General features: G+C 38.7%; 1 protein-coding gene and 1 long non-coding RNA gene across 11 annotated transcripts in view; one reads left to right on the top strand and one right to left on the bottom strand.

Annotated features, from left to right (window-relative positions):
- Nucleotides 1–17,748, top strand: part of LDB2 (LIM domain binding 2) — a 218,357-nt gene that overhangs the window by 146,443 nt on the left and 54,166 nt on the right. The window lies entirely within an intron of this gene.
- LOC116785952 lies at nt 697–17,607 on the bottom strand. Its single transcript, XR_004356775.1, has 3 exons — nt 17,567–17,607; nt 5,020–5,061; nt 697–730 (listed from the first exon to the last, which is right to left on the bottom strand). It is a non-coding gene; the product is annotated as an uncharacterized LOC116785952 (long non-coding RNA).

Here is a 17,748-nt window from a genome sequence, read left to right as displayed (position 1 = left end):
TTGAAAGAGGATGTAGGTTCAGATGTGCTTCAACACTGCACCATTACTGTGTCTTTTAGTAGTTTTACATGTAGGCGTTTGCTATTAGGTGTTTGCTATTGTTAAACGTGACAGCTACATCCCCCTCTTTAGGTAAGCCTTCTAAAAATAAGTGTGATTTACATATGGTTTGCATATTTTAAATCATAATTTGCATATGTTAATTGACAGTCATTGCAGCAACAAATGTTAATGTATGTAGTCAGTCTAAATTGTAAGAGTTACTGGAAAGTTTGTCTGCTCAAAGGCACGCAGGCTCCCTTCTGTATCTCAGCAAAGACTGAACTGCCATTGACTCTTCCCAATGATGCTGGGGAGTGAGGGGACTCTGTATTGCACACTTCAGGAGCCTAAGTGAATAAATACAATTGTATGTTTCCTGTTTTCAATGGGTATTTATCTTGCAGCTTTGGAAGGGAATCATCCCCCTGCTGTCAGTGCCTTTCATGACGGTAACTTTGTTCCAGACCATATAGAGAATTGCTCTTAAAGTGAGCCTACATTTCCAAAACCTTTTCAGGGAATGAGTATCTTCATTTTACCAGCAAAATAATGTATGAAGTAAATGTCTCTTGTAACCATGTAGCGGAGTCAGGAAGCAAAACTGATGTAGAGGGAACCAGATGAATACACCGTAGCAAGGACTGTCATGCCGTTGAAAACATGAGATTCATTTCTGCAGATCACCCATCTGTTTTGCAAGAACAAGCAAGATCAGGATATTAAAATATATATATATTGGAGGAAACATCCAAGTTTTTACTCAAAAAGGCGTTAGATAGGAAAGGACCTAGTAGGGAATAGCTGCTTTAATGATATTTTGGTTGCTGAATACTGCAGCAGTTGACCCATACTGGAATAATCTAATAACGGGAGCCTCTTGGGATCCTTCTGCTCTGTAGCAGACATACTGGCATCAGTTTATGTATTTTCTAGGCCACTATGTTTCAAATAAGAGCAGTTTCATATTACTACTGTCAGTGATGCATTCAGAAAAAACAGTGAAAAAGACAAAAAGAAAACCTGTACAATTCTCCATCACAGTGACACCAATGTGGTATCAATGATATGGATCATCCATCTTGCAATAGTGTTTGCTGTGATTACCAGGTATACAAGTGACTGACTCTTTCCTCCAACATATCTAATGTCACCAGCGGTACAGTTTTTATTCAATGTTTCAGCAAAACTTCTGCTTCGATTCACATTTAATAAAGACAACATAATAATTCCTGGTAAATTTAGGAGAATGATTCATAGGTGGGCAGGTAGTTGGAAGAATCCCCCATAATTGTCATCTCACTGTGTCCCTTAAAAAACATCCACTGGCAGTCACTCTCTTGGGACTAGTCTGCAAATACAGCAGGGATCACTGCTATATTTAGCTCAGCTGGTCAGAGCATGGTGCTAATAATGCCAAGGTTGTGTGTTCAATCTCTGTATGGGCCATTCACTTAAGAGTTGGATTTGATCATCCTTGTGGGTCTCTTCCCACTCAGAATATTCTGTGATTTTCCTGGGATATGTCAACCCAACATAGTATAGTCATCACAGTTTATGGAAAGGAGGTGATTATTTCGTATCAGTTGGTTACTTATATAAAGGGTTTTTTTTATTTCAAATAGATCACTGTAGAATATGCTAAAATATTCTTAATATTTGGAATCACTGGGGACACAAAGACACCCACAACATAGATATTTTTTTTCTGTGATACTGGAGTGTAAACAGAAACATTTCTCTGGAAAAAAAAAAAAGGCATTTTTCTTGGTTTCTGATCGCATTTGGGTTAAAATTTACCCTTTATAAAGTAATCACCACTTTTTCTTGACACTGTTAAGAATGTCATTCCTCAAGTGTAACTTGTAACTCTGATGCAGTAAACAAAAATGTTGTTTCGTTAGTACTACCATTTGCTCTTAATTCTCCTCACAGTTGCATGAAAACCTATGTTCTGAAATTCAGCTATTCCCATCACCTTCCTTGTGATTCTGAAGTTTTGGGTGCATTTATGCAGAACATACAAAGCACCAATAACCTAACAAACAAGCAGGAAACACAAATTCTTCAATGAAAATGGTTTGGGTGAACTTCTTGTCAGTGAATTCCATGTGAGTACCCCTCTGAAGGACATTGAATGGAGCAGACAGCTCACAACATGGGAGAGTAAAATGTGAATGGGATGACATACAAGTGATGAAACTCAGGGGTAAAAAAGCAGGTGGAAATAGCAGAGGAGAAGCAAAAGTTCAGCTTCCCTACGCAGCATCCCCACGCAGAGCAACGGCTTCCTGTGAAGTTGCCTCTTTGGGGGTGTAGCCTGCCATCTGCCTTGGAAGTGGTGGATTTTTAGGAGAAATTAAAGGTGAGAAAAGTCATTCAGAGCCACTACTTGTGACTACATTGCACACCACTTCATGGGAATAGCTCTGGGAAATGAAACTGATGCTGCTTTGCTGACACAATGTGTGTACAGTTAGAAGCTCCTGTTCCACCCTGGTAGGATATTGCATGAGTGTGTAGGCACAGATGATTATCCTGAAGAAATTCAGAATCATACTTTGCTAAACATGTATTGCTCCTGAAGTGGGCACATTCTGTAGACACAAAGCACATACTGTAGGAGAGGGTCAGTATTTTCTTCTTTCAGAGAAGTCCCTATTGTACCAACATGAATTTCATTGGCAGTAACAGGTGAGACTCAGTTGCGTGGTGTGGCAAAACCAAACCACCCCATGAATCTTTTCTGCATTTATGTAACAGGCATTGTGGTACATTGTTCAGTCAGTGTGGGCACCTACCGACTAAGAAGCCTGGGGAGGAGAGATTTTAGTATCACATTGGTTGCTGTGAATTGTTTTCTATGCTATCTTGCATATATTCAAGTATTTAGTGAGTTATTTTTGAAGTTCAAAACCATAGCTCAGACCATCAAAGTAACTTCTGTTTTTTACAGTGGCAAGCAAAATAGCCATCTCTTTTTAAGAACTGCTTCCTCTGAGGTTCTTGGAAAGGCTGAAACCACAAGAATCACAAGCTAAAGAGCTTGTGTGAATAAACTCGCACATATGATTTTCAGCACTTTCTAACTCTAACCAGGTGTGAGGTATGCAAGAACAACCTTTAAATTTACATTTCTTGTTGTGATCATTCTACGAACAGGAGGATAGGAGGGATGTGGATAAAGTACTGTAGGAAATACAGGAGTGCTGATCCAAAAAAATTCTAAATGTCATGTTCAGTCCAAGGCTTGTGCAGAGGTCTGGGAACAACTTCTATTTGTCTAAATTGCTTTATACCTCACTGTGGGCGATTTTTCCTCCGTTTCTACTTTTTGTAGCAAAATGACATTTTAGTTTTGAATTAATCCACAATTTTGCAGAAAAAAAAAAATACAGAGGCTTCGCTTTGTGTTAGCAAGCAGTTGCAGAGCAAAGCCCATATTTTCAGGTTGCATTCTGTATGCTTGATTGGCATAATCCAGAAACATAGGGAGCAGAAACAGTGCATCTACTTGTCCTGCATCAGAGTACAGCACTCCTCCTCTGCCCTCACCTCTTAGATGACTAATTTCACAAAAATGAAGATTATTTTCTTTAATTCTTCTTATCGCTGTGCAATCAAAATGCCTGCTGTTTAAGTGGAGATCCATGAGGGACCAGTATTTGTTCTTGAATAATGTCTGAAGTAAGATCAGTATTAATGGGGGGGAAATAAATTGAAAATATTCATGTATTAGTGTAGTGAAGGAAGGCTGACTTTAGACAGAGATGTTTTTCTATGGTTATGGTGAAAAAAAATAACTTGGTAGGAGTTTTACTTTTTATTACTCTCCTGTGTAATGGATGCCCACAACAGAACAATTTTGGACTGGTGTTTTCTGCATTTTATTCCAGCATCTTTTTTATGTCTTATAACAAAAGTACAAATAGGTTCCTACCAAGCTTACTCTTACATGGTGTTAGGTTTTGTAAACAAATTGTTAGCTCACTATTCACTGCAGTAGTTGGCACTACAACAATACACAAATTTGTTTCCAGATCCTGAACTGAGTTTGCAATGCTGCTGTTAAAAAAAACTATGTTCTTAGTTGTGAGATATGTACAAATTATTTAAAAGTCAGGGGGATATTTCAAATACATATGTATACAGCAATAGATTGGCATGTTCACACTCCAAGGGGGAGTTTCTTAGTTTTTTATTGAGAGTCTTATTTGACTGTAATGAATTTGAAGTATACCAAATTAAATTAGTTTTACCAAGTTAAGTGATTTTTGTACATTTTTAAAAGTTGGTAAATTTTGAAAAAATATATTTAATTTGTTAAAGAAGTATTTTTAATTACATGCTCATATGCATGTTAAGACACCAGAACATCTAGCTATGTATCTGGGATCGTTCTCCCTGATGTCAGTGGGGATTCTTATTGTCAGAGTTGCTCTGTAACCCTATTGGCACTGCTGATAAATAAAAATTACAACTAAACCTTTAGAAAAGAGCTTCCTACCTTGAATTTCTTCAGTTTTGTAGGAAAATATGTTCCAAGAGAATTTTTTTATATGCTTCTAGTCTGGGACCATAAAGTTTGTATATATTTTTCTTTAAATAAATTGAGTTGTTAGGGTGATATTTGAAGTGTGGGATTCCCTGTGCTCTCATTGTACTTGGATGTCAATAGCTATTAAAAACCATGACTTCCGTGTCTGAATGTATGCAACCTCTGTATCTTTCTACCTGTTCATTTTTGGAAGTAGGTGTGGTGGACCCAGGCTGGGATCATGCCACACTTGTCCGATTATTTTTTTCCATTTTTGTCTTTGTCTTTCCATTCTTTCTTTTAGGTAGTCTGTGGTTAGGCAAAGATGTTGGTCTGAGCGGGCATTTGGGCTGATCCTGTGTGATAGTTGTTGTATGTTCTGGGAGTCCCTGAAATTTTCCTGACAGTGGCATTTCAAGATTGACATGAGAACTGCATCTTACCTGTAGTGGTTCCAGAAATCACAGCCAGTCATTGTAGAAAAACTATATCAAGAAGAAAACATAATACCTCTCTGTAAAACATGAAAAAATGTATCATACAGCTAAAAGGACAGAAAACAGAAAGAGGCTGTTTCAACTTGAGCACGGATTTGTTATAGTACTTATTACTGATGTTACCTTTTTTGAGTTAAGGGCATTCTGCAGTATTTGCTGCATAAAATTTTATTAAAAACTATGTATAACGTGTGTTCTGACTGAAGCTTATAAACCTGTTACATTGCTTGCCCTTTTCTGAAAGTACTTATTTATTACTTCATGTTATTTTGTCAGACATCTGATTTGTATAACTGAACACAGGGCATTTGCCTTCATTTTAAGGGTAATAAACAAGCTGCACTTTTAAAACCAAGAAAACATTTTTAAATGGTACACTATTTTTCTAATTATTTTGTCCAGTGTGTTCAATACCTTTTTACTTTCTCTGCAGTTAGCTTCCATGAGCTTGAAAGAGAAGGAGAAAGAGAGTGGGAAAGCAAGCTTTGCTGCAGAAAAAAAAAAATCAAAGCCAACCACCAACAGCTTTTTGAAAAAGAGTGTTCTGGTTGTTATAAAACATGTATATAACCGACAACTGATATTATGCACTGGTGAGATATTGTTCATACATCTACAGCATAAAATTACCAGAAAAATCATGCTGGTTATCAATCCACATGTTCTCAATGCAGTTTGAGGATTTTGAGAATGCCATGTATATCTTTTATCGTATCACCGTAACCCCTCACCTCCCACAAGTTCTCCAGACACACTCCCCACTACGTTATATCCCCTTTGATGCACATACCAACCCATTTCACCTCTGATATTTTTCACCTGAATGTGGACCATGCTGTGATGCTAGACTGACAGTGCTTGAGTGAGAATTCCTGTGTTCAGGGAAGGGGGGACTATCTTTCTTCTTCATATGGCCAACCTCTGTGTTTCAGTCTTGCCAGGAATAGAATTCTTCCAGTGTTAAGGAGGTCAGCTACACCTGTATGGCAAATGACTGTATGAGCCTGTTTTTCCCACACGCCGAGCTGACCAGATCCTGTGTGGCCATTTTCATCTGCCTTGGAGCCCCAACAAATATCTGCTGCCTCTTCACAAGATTTGCTTGCTCAAACGTGATGCCACGCTATGCAAACGTGTAGCTTTTGGGTTACTCAGAGTGTTAGAAGAGCAAGTTGGTGTCTGCCTACAGTATGCTTTATAGAAACATTCGTGGCTATGTTTACACTGTACTAACCACAGTGAGAGAATAGCTTCGACTAACTTAAACTAGCTCCATAAGTACTGTTACTGTCTATCTCTCAGTGGAAGGGAGCTTGTGGAGAGCTGCAGAAAGCATCTAAGAAGAAAGGTAAATTCTGTCTAAGCTAAGTCCTCTGAGGTCCCAGCAGCCTGTGCTTGTCCTCAGGCTTCTCATCATGAATGGTGTCCTCAGGCTTCTCATTGGGCATGGTGGTGATGATGTGAGGTGCTATTCTGGCAGATACAAACTGGACTGAAACCAAAAATAGAATTTATCAGGGTTGTATCTGTTTAAAGGTGTGTGATGTTGCTGATTTTTCCTGGATGAGAATCAGGAACTTTAGAAGTGGAAAAGCTCTGCACTACACGTGGTACTCTGTCTCAGTCACTCACAGCTTCTCTTGTCTTCCAGTGTTTCTAAGAGTGAAAGGGACCTATGCATTATTCAGAGCAGTACTTTGTCAATTGTTTATTCTTCCCTTATATAGGCTGTATGTGTTTAATAGTATTTCTAGAGCAAACATAAATTGTTTTTTTTTCTGCCTCAGCTTCCCATCTAAACATGGTTCATAGGAGAGGCTGGAAATTAGAAACTGATAGAATTATATTTGCAGACATCTCTCTTCAGAACAACTTCACTTCAACAAATATAACACAACGGATCTTCCTATGTGCTTTCACAGCAATAATTGAATATTTATACAGTTGAGGGGTGGGGGGTGGGGAAGGGATATCCCCAGCATAATGGCCAAATTCTTAGCAAGTGGTTATTGGTGTGGGTCCAGTGATTTTCATGGAACTGTCTGATTTATATCAACAAGAGATTAATCAAGTCAATGGCTGTGAAATGTATGGGTTGGTCACTTAACCCACCACCCTCATGAACACACCACAGAAAGGCAGACACACCACAGAAAGGCAGACGTGTGTTTTCTACAGCAACTAATCTTTGGGTTTTGAGCTCTGGATTCTGCCCCAGACCAGCTTGGGCATCTGCTTAAATGAATTGTGGCAGTATGGGAGGGTATGGCCAGTATCACTTTATCTTAATGTCATTTTGCTTATGTTTTTACATAATTTTTTCTTTCATGCTGTGTTTAACATTCTGCTAGGTCAGATGAAGTCAGGGGTCAGGGGTGTGCTTGATTTAATACAACAGGATGGTTTCCCTGGTTTTTGTCTGTTCCTTTTGGTGTCCTGTCATTTGAATTTTATGGTTTTGCCTTTATTTCTTGAGACGACTTTTCTGGGTATCATTTTCTGTGCTGTGTTGGTCCTTTATGTTGGTACAGATTGCATTTGTTCATCTAAAATGCCTGTCCTGCACAATTTCCATCATTTTTATGGTCTTACATTTTGTCATTTTCTGCTTGAGTTTGGTTGTGGTTTGTTATGTTTTGACAGTGGTTTGTCATACAGCTGTGAATAACCTCTGGTTTGTTCTTAAAACTTCCTTCTTTGCAGTTGTTGAACAAAATTAACTGAACTACTCTTTCTTCAGACACAACGATAGCACAGACAGAAGTGTGAGTGGCTATATACGGCAAGCAGGCAAACCATTTGTTCTGGCTTTATTTGCATTCAGAGTGTGGAATTTTTATGCAAATACAAATCTTCTGTTTGCTAAATATTCATGTGTAGATCTTTGGTGGGAAGTGATGGTTTTGATTTATAAGATGTAGAAGTTTTTACAATTAAAGCTGGAGCTTCCTCATCTAGGACATGTCTGTGTGTGGGTAACCCCCCCAGACATTTCTCCCCTCCGGCCTAAAAAATCAGCTTAGACCATATGCTTCTTGAGAAATATGCCTGCCATCAGAAATTCTGAATTTTTCAGTGTGGAGTAAGAGTCTGGCCTACTCTGTACTGTTAGAAACCTAATTCAGTTGTTTAAACAATAAATTGTACGGTCTGTGAGTTTTCATTTTATGATCGATTAATAGATTCCCTAAGTACTTAGGGTGTTGTCACTGGATACGGAGCAAAAACTTAAAGCTTGAAGCTGGTATGGAGCTGTGCAGGGCTGATGCTCTGCTATTTGTGCTTCAGCTTGAGACGCTGGTTGTGAGATCTGCAGGAAAGGAGCTGAGTTGAAGTTGACTGTGAGCCAGCAATGTGCCATTGCAGCAAAGAAATCAACAGCCTCCTGGGCTGTGTGAGGCAGAGTTTGAGGGAGGTGGTCTTTCCCTCAGTCCTGGTGATACACATCTGTGTAGGATACTCGGTTTGGACTCACTGTTTGGAAGCCAGACATGGATATACTGGAATGAGTCCAGAAAAGAGCCATGAATGTGATTAAAGGCTTGGAGGATTTGCTATATGAGGAGAGGCTGAGAGAGCTGAGAGAGCTGAGACTGTGCAATCTGGAGAAGCTTATAATGTGTTTAAATATATGATGGAGACAGAGTAAAGCAGAGCCAGGCTTCTCAGTATTGCAAGAGGCACTGGGCACAAAGTGAAACACAGAAAATTCCATTTAAACACAAGAAAAACTGATTTCCTCTGAAGGTGGTCAAACACTCACTCATTGTGAGAAGAGAAATTGTGAAGGCTCCATCTTTGGAGATATTCAAAACCCAATTCGACACAGCCCTAGATAAGCCACTGTAGGTGACTTTGCTCTGAGTGGAGGGAGGGATGATGCCCCCCAAGCCCAGATCCTGTGAAAGGAATCTTGGACTGCTGTTTTCTCTTTACATTCTCTGGTCCAGACTCTCTTAGCCTGAGGCTGAAATACTCAAGAACTGATGACTGAATTTTGTAGTAAGCAATTCTTTAAAGACTGGTGGTCTGCTGCCAGTGTAATAAGGAAAGGGTTTGGGAGGAGATTTTATTGTAATAGGTAGGCTGGCTGAGCCTTAATGAAAAACTACACTGATGCAGTTTAGCTTTGTACTGAGATATAGAGAGGTTTTTATAGTTCTTTTCTGAATGTTTTTACAAAAATGAATTATAGTGAAATATCATCTCTCTTCAGAGAGATGAAGGATTTAAGATTGAGTTGCAGATTATTTGACTGTTGAGAATAAGGGTCATAAAGTGTGGGGAGTTAAGCTGAGGTCTCATTGTCATAAAGTTTCTTACTTGCTCTTGACTCAAGTGTGTTTTAGAGGATTGAAGTGCTGGTTACACTCTTTCGAGAAAAGGAAACACACTGTCAACTGAATTAAAATTATACACGAAAACCCTCACTAGGCTAAAATATTGTTAGAAAATACTTATTGGACAAAAGACAAAGTCAAACCTAGCACAGTGATTGAATTACATGGGATAGAAGGAACTGGAGAGGGAAACCTAGACATTTACAACTTTATAAGCTTTAATATTTGGGGTTATAGCCTTTAACTGTAGGCAAAGTTATTGACATAAATAAGCTATTCCAGATACCATTATACATCATGTATCTAAACAAAAACATTGGGTTCTGGTTGTGGGAAGGATCCAAGTCACTCAGTAACAGTGCTGAATCCACATCACACATCCCACTTTGTAATTTTGTTACAAAAATTGAGACCATAGGCAAATTGGTTGGAAGCATTAGATTTCCAAAATTTCCAGAAAGTGTCAAGTAGACCATTAAAGATAAAACAAAATTGTAAGTACAAGGGAAGAATATATATAATGCTAATTTTACTCCTCAAAAGGTGTGCTTTATTATCAATATGGAGATAGTGCTTCCACTGTCTTCTAAACTTCATGGAGTTTAGAATCTATAATGTCTGTAGATTATACAGATTTTTTTCTGAATGTGCAAATATGTAGTATATTACTAATATACTACTATTAAAAGTACACTAATATACTCTAGTATAGTATTATTATTATTAATGTAGTATAGATTTTATATCTTAAATTTACTTTTATTTAATGCTTAATTTGTATAAATAACTATAAATTTCTGTAAATGGAGATTAATCGTACATTCTGATTTCTATTGTGTAAGTAGTCTACATGATAGAAGTCCAGTCTTACCCACTAGATAGGGAGAAAAAAAGGACAGGTCTGTATGTGCCAGATTCTTCTTTGGATAGATGTGGGTGGATTAATCAACATGGCCCACATGTCTCTGAGAGAGAATTTGGACTTATTAGACTGTCTTTTCACTGCCTTCCATGCCACACTATCAAATCTGACAGTAGATTTTCCTGGGAATTGACAGACTTGTGTTGTTTGGGTTTGAATCCACTCAGCAGATAAAGCTGCAGCTTCTTCCAGATAGCAGATCACAGTACTGAAAACTGGAGCTTTACTATTGTCCAGCTTGATTGAGGGATCCCTCCCTTCACATCCCAGCCAGGTGGACTGTGTCCAGAAGAAAACACGGCTGATGTGCTCTTTCACTGGGTCAATTTTGGGCAAATAAAAGTATAGGCAGAATAACAGCAATTATATTACTATGTGACTCCATTAAGTTTTGCTCTGTGAGCACTGATGTGTTTATTTCAGTTATAGAAACATATGTAAATAAACATGCCAAGCTCTGGGCCACGCAGATGTTAGTTAGCCATGACCAGAGATGTCAATTAACAATTAACAGAAAGCTCATGCTCTCTTCTGCAGTGCTCAGGAAGGTTCATTTGCAATCAATGGGATGTCGTCTTCTGGCTTCCCTAGTCCCTGCATCTGGCTGAGGAGAGTTATTTGTTACATCTCCATTTAATTACTGAGATCCAACTGTGATAATCTTTCAAGCAAGAGACTCTCATAGTCTGCCTAGAGCTTTATGGGATAGCTCAACATTTTGTATTGGGAGCCAAAAAAAACCCCACAGTCCCAACCAGCAGAGTTCCTCGAGCCCAGCTATAGCATATTGATGAGATAATCAGCTGCAGACTGCACCAGAGCTTCCAGCGCTCCTTTAAGCTATAGGCAGAGTGGTTTTTTTCATTCTGCTGCTGATTCTGCGGCGTTTTTAAAGGCTTTTTATATTCTATATTTTTTGGTTTTATTTGTTTCTGTTTTATTACTTATTTTATAACCTAATTTTAATTGAAGACATAGGACTTGACAGGATTCAGAGCTGCAAAAACCAGCCTGGAAGCAATAAACCCAATATTTTTATTTAACTGATTAACACTTCCATTGTTTCTTTTTTATACCAACTTGACAGTATCTTACATGGTGTATATGTATATGCTAAATCCAAGTCTCTGCCCCTGAGAGCTTCCACTGTAAAGGCAACACGTGAACAGTTCAGTGAGGGGTTTGCTATCAAGCCCTGCTTCTGCAAAGAGGCCATGACCCTTCATTCTGTAGAGAGGGCACTGAGATTTTGACAGTCTATCTTTGGCACACAAAAGGAGGAAATGTTCTTCTATTCCTAGCCCACAAATAATGCCAGTTTCCTGTGAACTAGAAAAACATGTTTGCTTTCTATTTTACTCAAATCTTCCTTGGGAAAAAAACCCCCAACCTAACAGTACCATCATCACCACAGTGTGTAGTGGTACCAGAATTATATTACAAACTGTATTTTTAACTGGCTTTCTGCCCATAGGTCATCTGAGGCTTGCAAAAGCTCTGAACTTCACAAGTTATGGACATTCCCATCTAGAGATCATTGGACATCTTGACTCAATGTGGGATAGAAAAATAATTCTAGAATTAAACTTATTCCTGACAGAATGAAGTATTTTACACTCAGGTAAACATATTTAAAAGGGAAAATAAATTAAATGACAGCATGAAAATAATGATTCCTGGGATAAGGGTGACAGAAGAGCACCCTAATCATCATCGTTGCATGCCCAGGCCAAAAAGCAGGAGCATGACCTCAGTATGTCCCTCCCTAAGAGGTAGGCCTTGGGCCATTTAATATGTTAGATGGTTTAATTCTATTCTTTAGAATTCCCCAGGTGTGATACTTAAGAAATTACATATAATATAACAGTTACTGACCTATAAAGCTTCTTGCCTACGTTCACAGACTGAATTAATTGATTTCTGGACTGCTCATGTTTGGAGGAGTGTCACAGATCTATCTTACTTCAATTCTAAAATCGTTTTTTGGTTGGAAAATGTGTATGGAATCACATGTAGCCAAGTTCTTACACCACAAAATAGACTAAAGTTTCATGCCAGCAGATGACAGCATTCTGTTTTGTGCAAAATAGTCATTTCAGATATGCCTTTCTTATAGACATTTTCATATAAATAACTATTTCTTGTTGCTAAATCCAGCTGATCTTTGTCAGTTTGCTTTGCTATCTGGGCAACTGCTAGCACAAGTGAAGCAAACATTAAGTGTCAGTACCCACTTCTCATGAGAAACAGTACATCCTCAGACACTCAGCTCGGGAGGAAGATTGCTGCCCAGGACAAAATGATAATTTAAAGCAGCATTCCAGTGATCTGGAATTAATGCCTGAATGCTGAGGGCCAGGTGAATTTTCCTTCTGCTATATACAATATCTTACAATGTGGGGTGTCACATTTCACACTATTAAATGGCCTTTTCTGGGAAAGGGGACCTGTTAGTATTTGTAGATGCAGGTATGCTTTCTTATGCTACGTCTGCTTTTCTAAGCCTGACTATTGGGCTTAGAGCCTCAGCACCTGCAGTCAGGGCTGTTCTAATGTACTTTTGCAGGCACATAATATCTATTATTAGTATTGCTTGATAAGTCCCATGAAAAGGCCTTCTTTCTACTTATTTATAATTTTGCTAAGCTTGATCTAATAAAGCTGAAATTGTTTTTGCTTTTATCTAGTTCTTTTTTATATAAGCCAAAAAAAAAAGATTTCTTTTTTTCCCTCCAAATGGAAAAATATTGTTTTTTTCCATGTTACTAAAGCCTTGGAAGTTTGTTTTTTAGATGTCTAAAAACCTGTATGCTCTGGAGTATGGTTGCTCACCTTTGTGGCGGGGGTGTCCCTTTTGTCCTCTTTGTGGAAATCTGACTGAATTTAGCAGATTTCTAAATATTTGAGGGGAAAAAAAAGTCACCAAAAAAAGGTATGCAGTGCAGGCTTTGCTACAGTTCAACAGCTAAAATTCCCAAGGTCTTCCTTTCCAAGGAATATAGTAAGTCTCCTCGTCAGAGTCCAGTGGGGCTAACCACATGCCAACTACATAGAGTAACTAGATATTTTGGAGCTCAGGGCTGTGTGAAGTTGTTGTCATTTCCACTGCAAAACCCACAGGGAAGGCTCAGCCAGTGCTGCATGCAAGAGCAGGAAACCTTTTGTTCTACACTGCCAGCAGATATGTCTGGGATCAGGCAGACCTGTGAAGGAAAGAACTTGACCTGAATGTAGGGGTAAGAAAAGGGATGAGGAGGAAAAAAAAAAAGGAAGGGAAAAAATCAGGACAAGATGTCATTAATATGATGAGATAGGGGAGAGAAAAATGGTAAATGGGAGATGAAAGAAGATGGAGGATGATTAAGTGAGAGTTGGAAGTCAATGAGAAAAACAGGGAAAAGGGAGATGTTTGCCTGGGTGAGGGACACAATGGGGAGACGTCTTCTTGAATGGTCTCTTGTTGATGAGAAGCTGAAGGAAGGAAGGAAAGATGGGGTTCGTTTAGAGAAAGAATCTGCTCTTAGGAGGAGACAGTGGAAAAAGTGCAGAGAGATAATTTTGGAGGAAAAAAACCAAATCAAAACCAAAACCAAAAACAACACCACCACCACACACACAAAAAACCCCACCACCACCACAACAACAATAACCAAAACCAACCAGAAAACCAACCAAACAAAACCAACCAACCAACCAACCAACCAAACGAAAAAGACAGACCACAAACCAAACAAAAAACCAAACAGGATCCAGAACAGTGCTGAGACTGCTGAGTCAGGGAGCCTGGGTCAAGGAGCTGTGGAAGCTTGGCTGGGTAGGAAGGGCACCAAAAAAGTATATGTGGAGCTGGCATTTTGGGCAGAGTAGAGGAGAACAAGGAGGCTGAGACTAGATAACTGGGCCTGCTTAAGTAAGAAGAATGAGGAAATCAGGTAGATTTGGAATGGTTTGATGAGCGTCCTTGAGCAAAAGAAAAAGGGGCAGCATGTGCGGAGGGGGAGAGAAGACAGGGAGATACTGGGAATTGAACAGTGAACTTGGAAGATAACTGATGTAAGCCACCAACCCTAAGGTGAGAAAACAGGCAACTGGACTATGGGAGTGGGTGAGCAAGAAGAATGGAGAAAGAAAGAAAGAATTTCCTGACATCAGGAAAGGAAGTTACAAGAATTTTCCCATACTCAAACTTCTACTGCAAACACTCGTGTTGGGAGCTCCTGTGGCTGAGATCTGTGTGCTGGCTCTGAGGGTCCCCAGGCAATGCTCCTTTAGGGAAGTGTGGTGTGGCAGGGAGGAGCCCTATGAAACTATGCACAGACATATATTCTGAATGTGTGTTCTGTGGGCTAAAAACCAAGCTCTAAAATATGAAGAAATTCCAACTGCAGTGGCATGTAAAGCTTCATTCAGCCCCATTGGTGCAGTTGGATGTGCTATTTATATACTTTTCATTGTTGCTGTGGCTGCGTCTGGGGAATTGCAGACCCAAGACCAAGTTAGCATACAGTTTGCTCTGAGTTCTGCAAGATGAGTTCACTGCACTGGCACAAGGATGATTAAACAACATCCTAAAGTGGCCACAAGTATCAAGTTGTCCCATAATCCTGCCTTCTCATTACCCAGGATTCTCCTAGGAAGTATCCTTCAGCTATCTCTAGCATACCAAAATCTTGTTGAGATGTAGAGTGGCAGACAGAGGTGGAGTGTGCACCTCCACACATGATCATGTTCATCTCCTGTGAGAAGAAAAGGAAAAGCACCTTTGCAACGTTACCATTCTTTTGCCCAAGAAAGGATTGTATGTATGCATGCAGCAGAGCAGGGCATGCACACACACATGTACTTGAATACTTATCTACGCAATCATGTTTTGGAAGAGAAAAAGCAAGGAAAAGTTCTTCGTGCTAAAAAATGCACAAAGTTTGCAATGATCTCTAGACTTTATAGGAGCTACTCCACAGCCTTTTGTTGTTCTTGGAAATACCATCTCCTGCACAAATAAACTTTGTTACCGCTGAAGAGAGTTTCATGTTTATCCTAGAAATGAAATGATCTTTTAAAACCATTGAGTGCTTCAGGAAGAGAACCAAAACCTTGAACATGCTTCAGTCTTTTGTGGCAAAGCAACATAGTGCGCTGAGGACAGGTCTGCTCATCAATACAGGTTTCCATTTCTGTTTCTTGTGGAGTTGAATATTAAGCTATAATCATTTATGCTGGTTATTTGCATCCGCTATTTTCAGTTCTACAGGCCGACAGGGTCTGCATGTGCATCTGTCATGCAAAATCAGGTTCCATGGAGCATATCCTTGTGTGCACCTCTATTCCTTTTCATCCTTTTGGTCTCATACTTTGTTGTTCACAGTAGCATATCCCTGTGGCAAATATAGATAATGCTTACGAGGAAAAGTAATAAGTTATTTAATGTATTTCTAGCCTCCTTTAATGTGTTGTAGCTGTGAATACAAGGAAAAGAGCAACACCATATGACCATGCTACTTTGGGAACAGTCTATAAGCTGCAGTTAAATAGTTTCAAGATATTTATGTAGTGCATAAGTCACATGAATAGAGGTTTATCACAATCAGTAGGAATGCTGGATTTTCATATCACACATTTGCTGCTTAAGATGATTAGCAGGAAATTTAATTTGCACTAATTAGCCTTAGGGGAGCAAGAAATTAGCTTGATGGGTAAATTTCACTTTTTACTATATACCATACCAACATGGAGAAATCTGAGTTAAAGCATGAGTTGAATGCTATGCTAATACACTGGACTTCAGTTTTTCTAAATTAAAATAAAAGACTGTGAAAAGATAATATGTGCATGTTGATTGGGTGGGGTTTTTTAAGAGCTAGAGTCACAGAATAGTCTTTCAATGTATTCACTGAATTTTCAGCCACTTTCAGAGAGTGTGGTATGTTTTTGTACATTAAACTACATTGATATCTGATATTACAGCAAAAGCTTTAACAAGTCCTAATTTTCTATATTTGCATATTTTCATTATACAATGTGCATTATGACTGCACATGCAACATTCCACATTGTAACACACAGAACAAACACATTTTTCACAGAACTACTGTGAAAATTCTATATTTTTTAATTTGCAACACCCATTTGCAAATGCATTTTTAGGTTCTGTAGCCTTTGTTCATCTGCTGGCAAAATTTCTATGAAAATAGTTTTTTAGAAATTACTCTTAAAGTATGCAGCAAGCGAGGGAGACATGAGTCACCATATAGTCCTAACAGACAAATAAGAATTAGGAACTAATAAGCTCTAATCTTACCTGTTGATGGTGACTTTTCTATCTCATTCTTCCACGAGACCATTTAGATTACTTGGGTTTTCTCTTTAAAATGGACACAATTTTTATGTATCCACCACTCAGAATTACTGTGGATTGACTAATGAAGTCAAAGCAATGAGTCATTTTGTGTGGAAGTATTGGTCTATTATAAACTGAAGTGTCCTATCATACCAGGCTTGTGGTTACATCCAAATTTATCTGTAAAGAAGGAGATGGAAAGCATGAGTTGCATGTGAGATGATTGCTTTTGATGTCAGCACTTCTGCTAGTTTGTGCATCTAAAGTACACTCAGAATTACTATTGCATATTTGGAATTAGACCCTGTAGTATTTAGCTGATACTAATATGGAAGTGAGAGGTGTGACTTCAGTGAGAGTTTTGCCCTACTAAGTATTGCTGAACTGGGTACCTTAAATCCCTAGTTCGGGGTCTAAGTGGGGCATATATGCTCAGACTTTTTAGCCTATGATATAAATACTGGTCTAAAGAGAGATCTCAGATAGACCTGTGGGTAGTCATAGATTGTATAACACATATTGTTTTGCATTCTCAGGTTCTCCTTCATTCCCCAGTACTCTGATTTCTCAGCAGTAGCCCTCCTATTGAATCAAGAGTGCCTGTGCACGTGTGTGTGTGTGTGTGTGTGTGTGCGTGCATGTATGCATGGGTGTATATAAATATACTTGTACCCAAACACAAACAAACATATGTGTACACAACCCCCATATATAAATTTGCTTTGCTTTTTTGGGGTGTAAAAGTATATTTCTGTAAATGCTCACCAGTTGTATTTCTACACTTATGGGTAATATCCAACTTTCAGTCATAATTGACACCATGTGGCTTTTTGTATAATAATTACTTTGGGACAAAAAACCTTGCAGATGGTTTCAAGAGTGACTCTAACTTACCATCAATGTAAAAAGATTAAATATGATGAGCCCACTCCCTCTGAATGGAATCAGCCATTTTCATTGATTTCAATGGGAGCAGGCGCAACTTCAGCTCTACAAAAGGGAGAGAACATGTATTATATTCATTAAATGAAAGTTTGATTTCATTGAACTTAAAATTATTCATGTACTGTTAGCAA

The sequence above is a fragment of the Chiroxiphia lanceolata genome, chromosome 4 (assembly GCF_009829145.1).
Source record: "Chiroxiphia lanceolata isolate bChiLan1 chromosome 4, bChiLan1.pri, whole genome shotgun sequence".
NCBI lineage: Eukaryota > Metazoa > Chordata > Aves > Passeriformes > Pipridae > Chiroxiphia > Chiroxiphia lanceolata.
The sequence above is the reverse complement of the archived record's forward strand: the minus strand, read 5'-3'. Positions and strand labels throughout refer to the sequence as shown.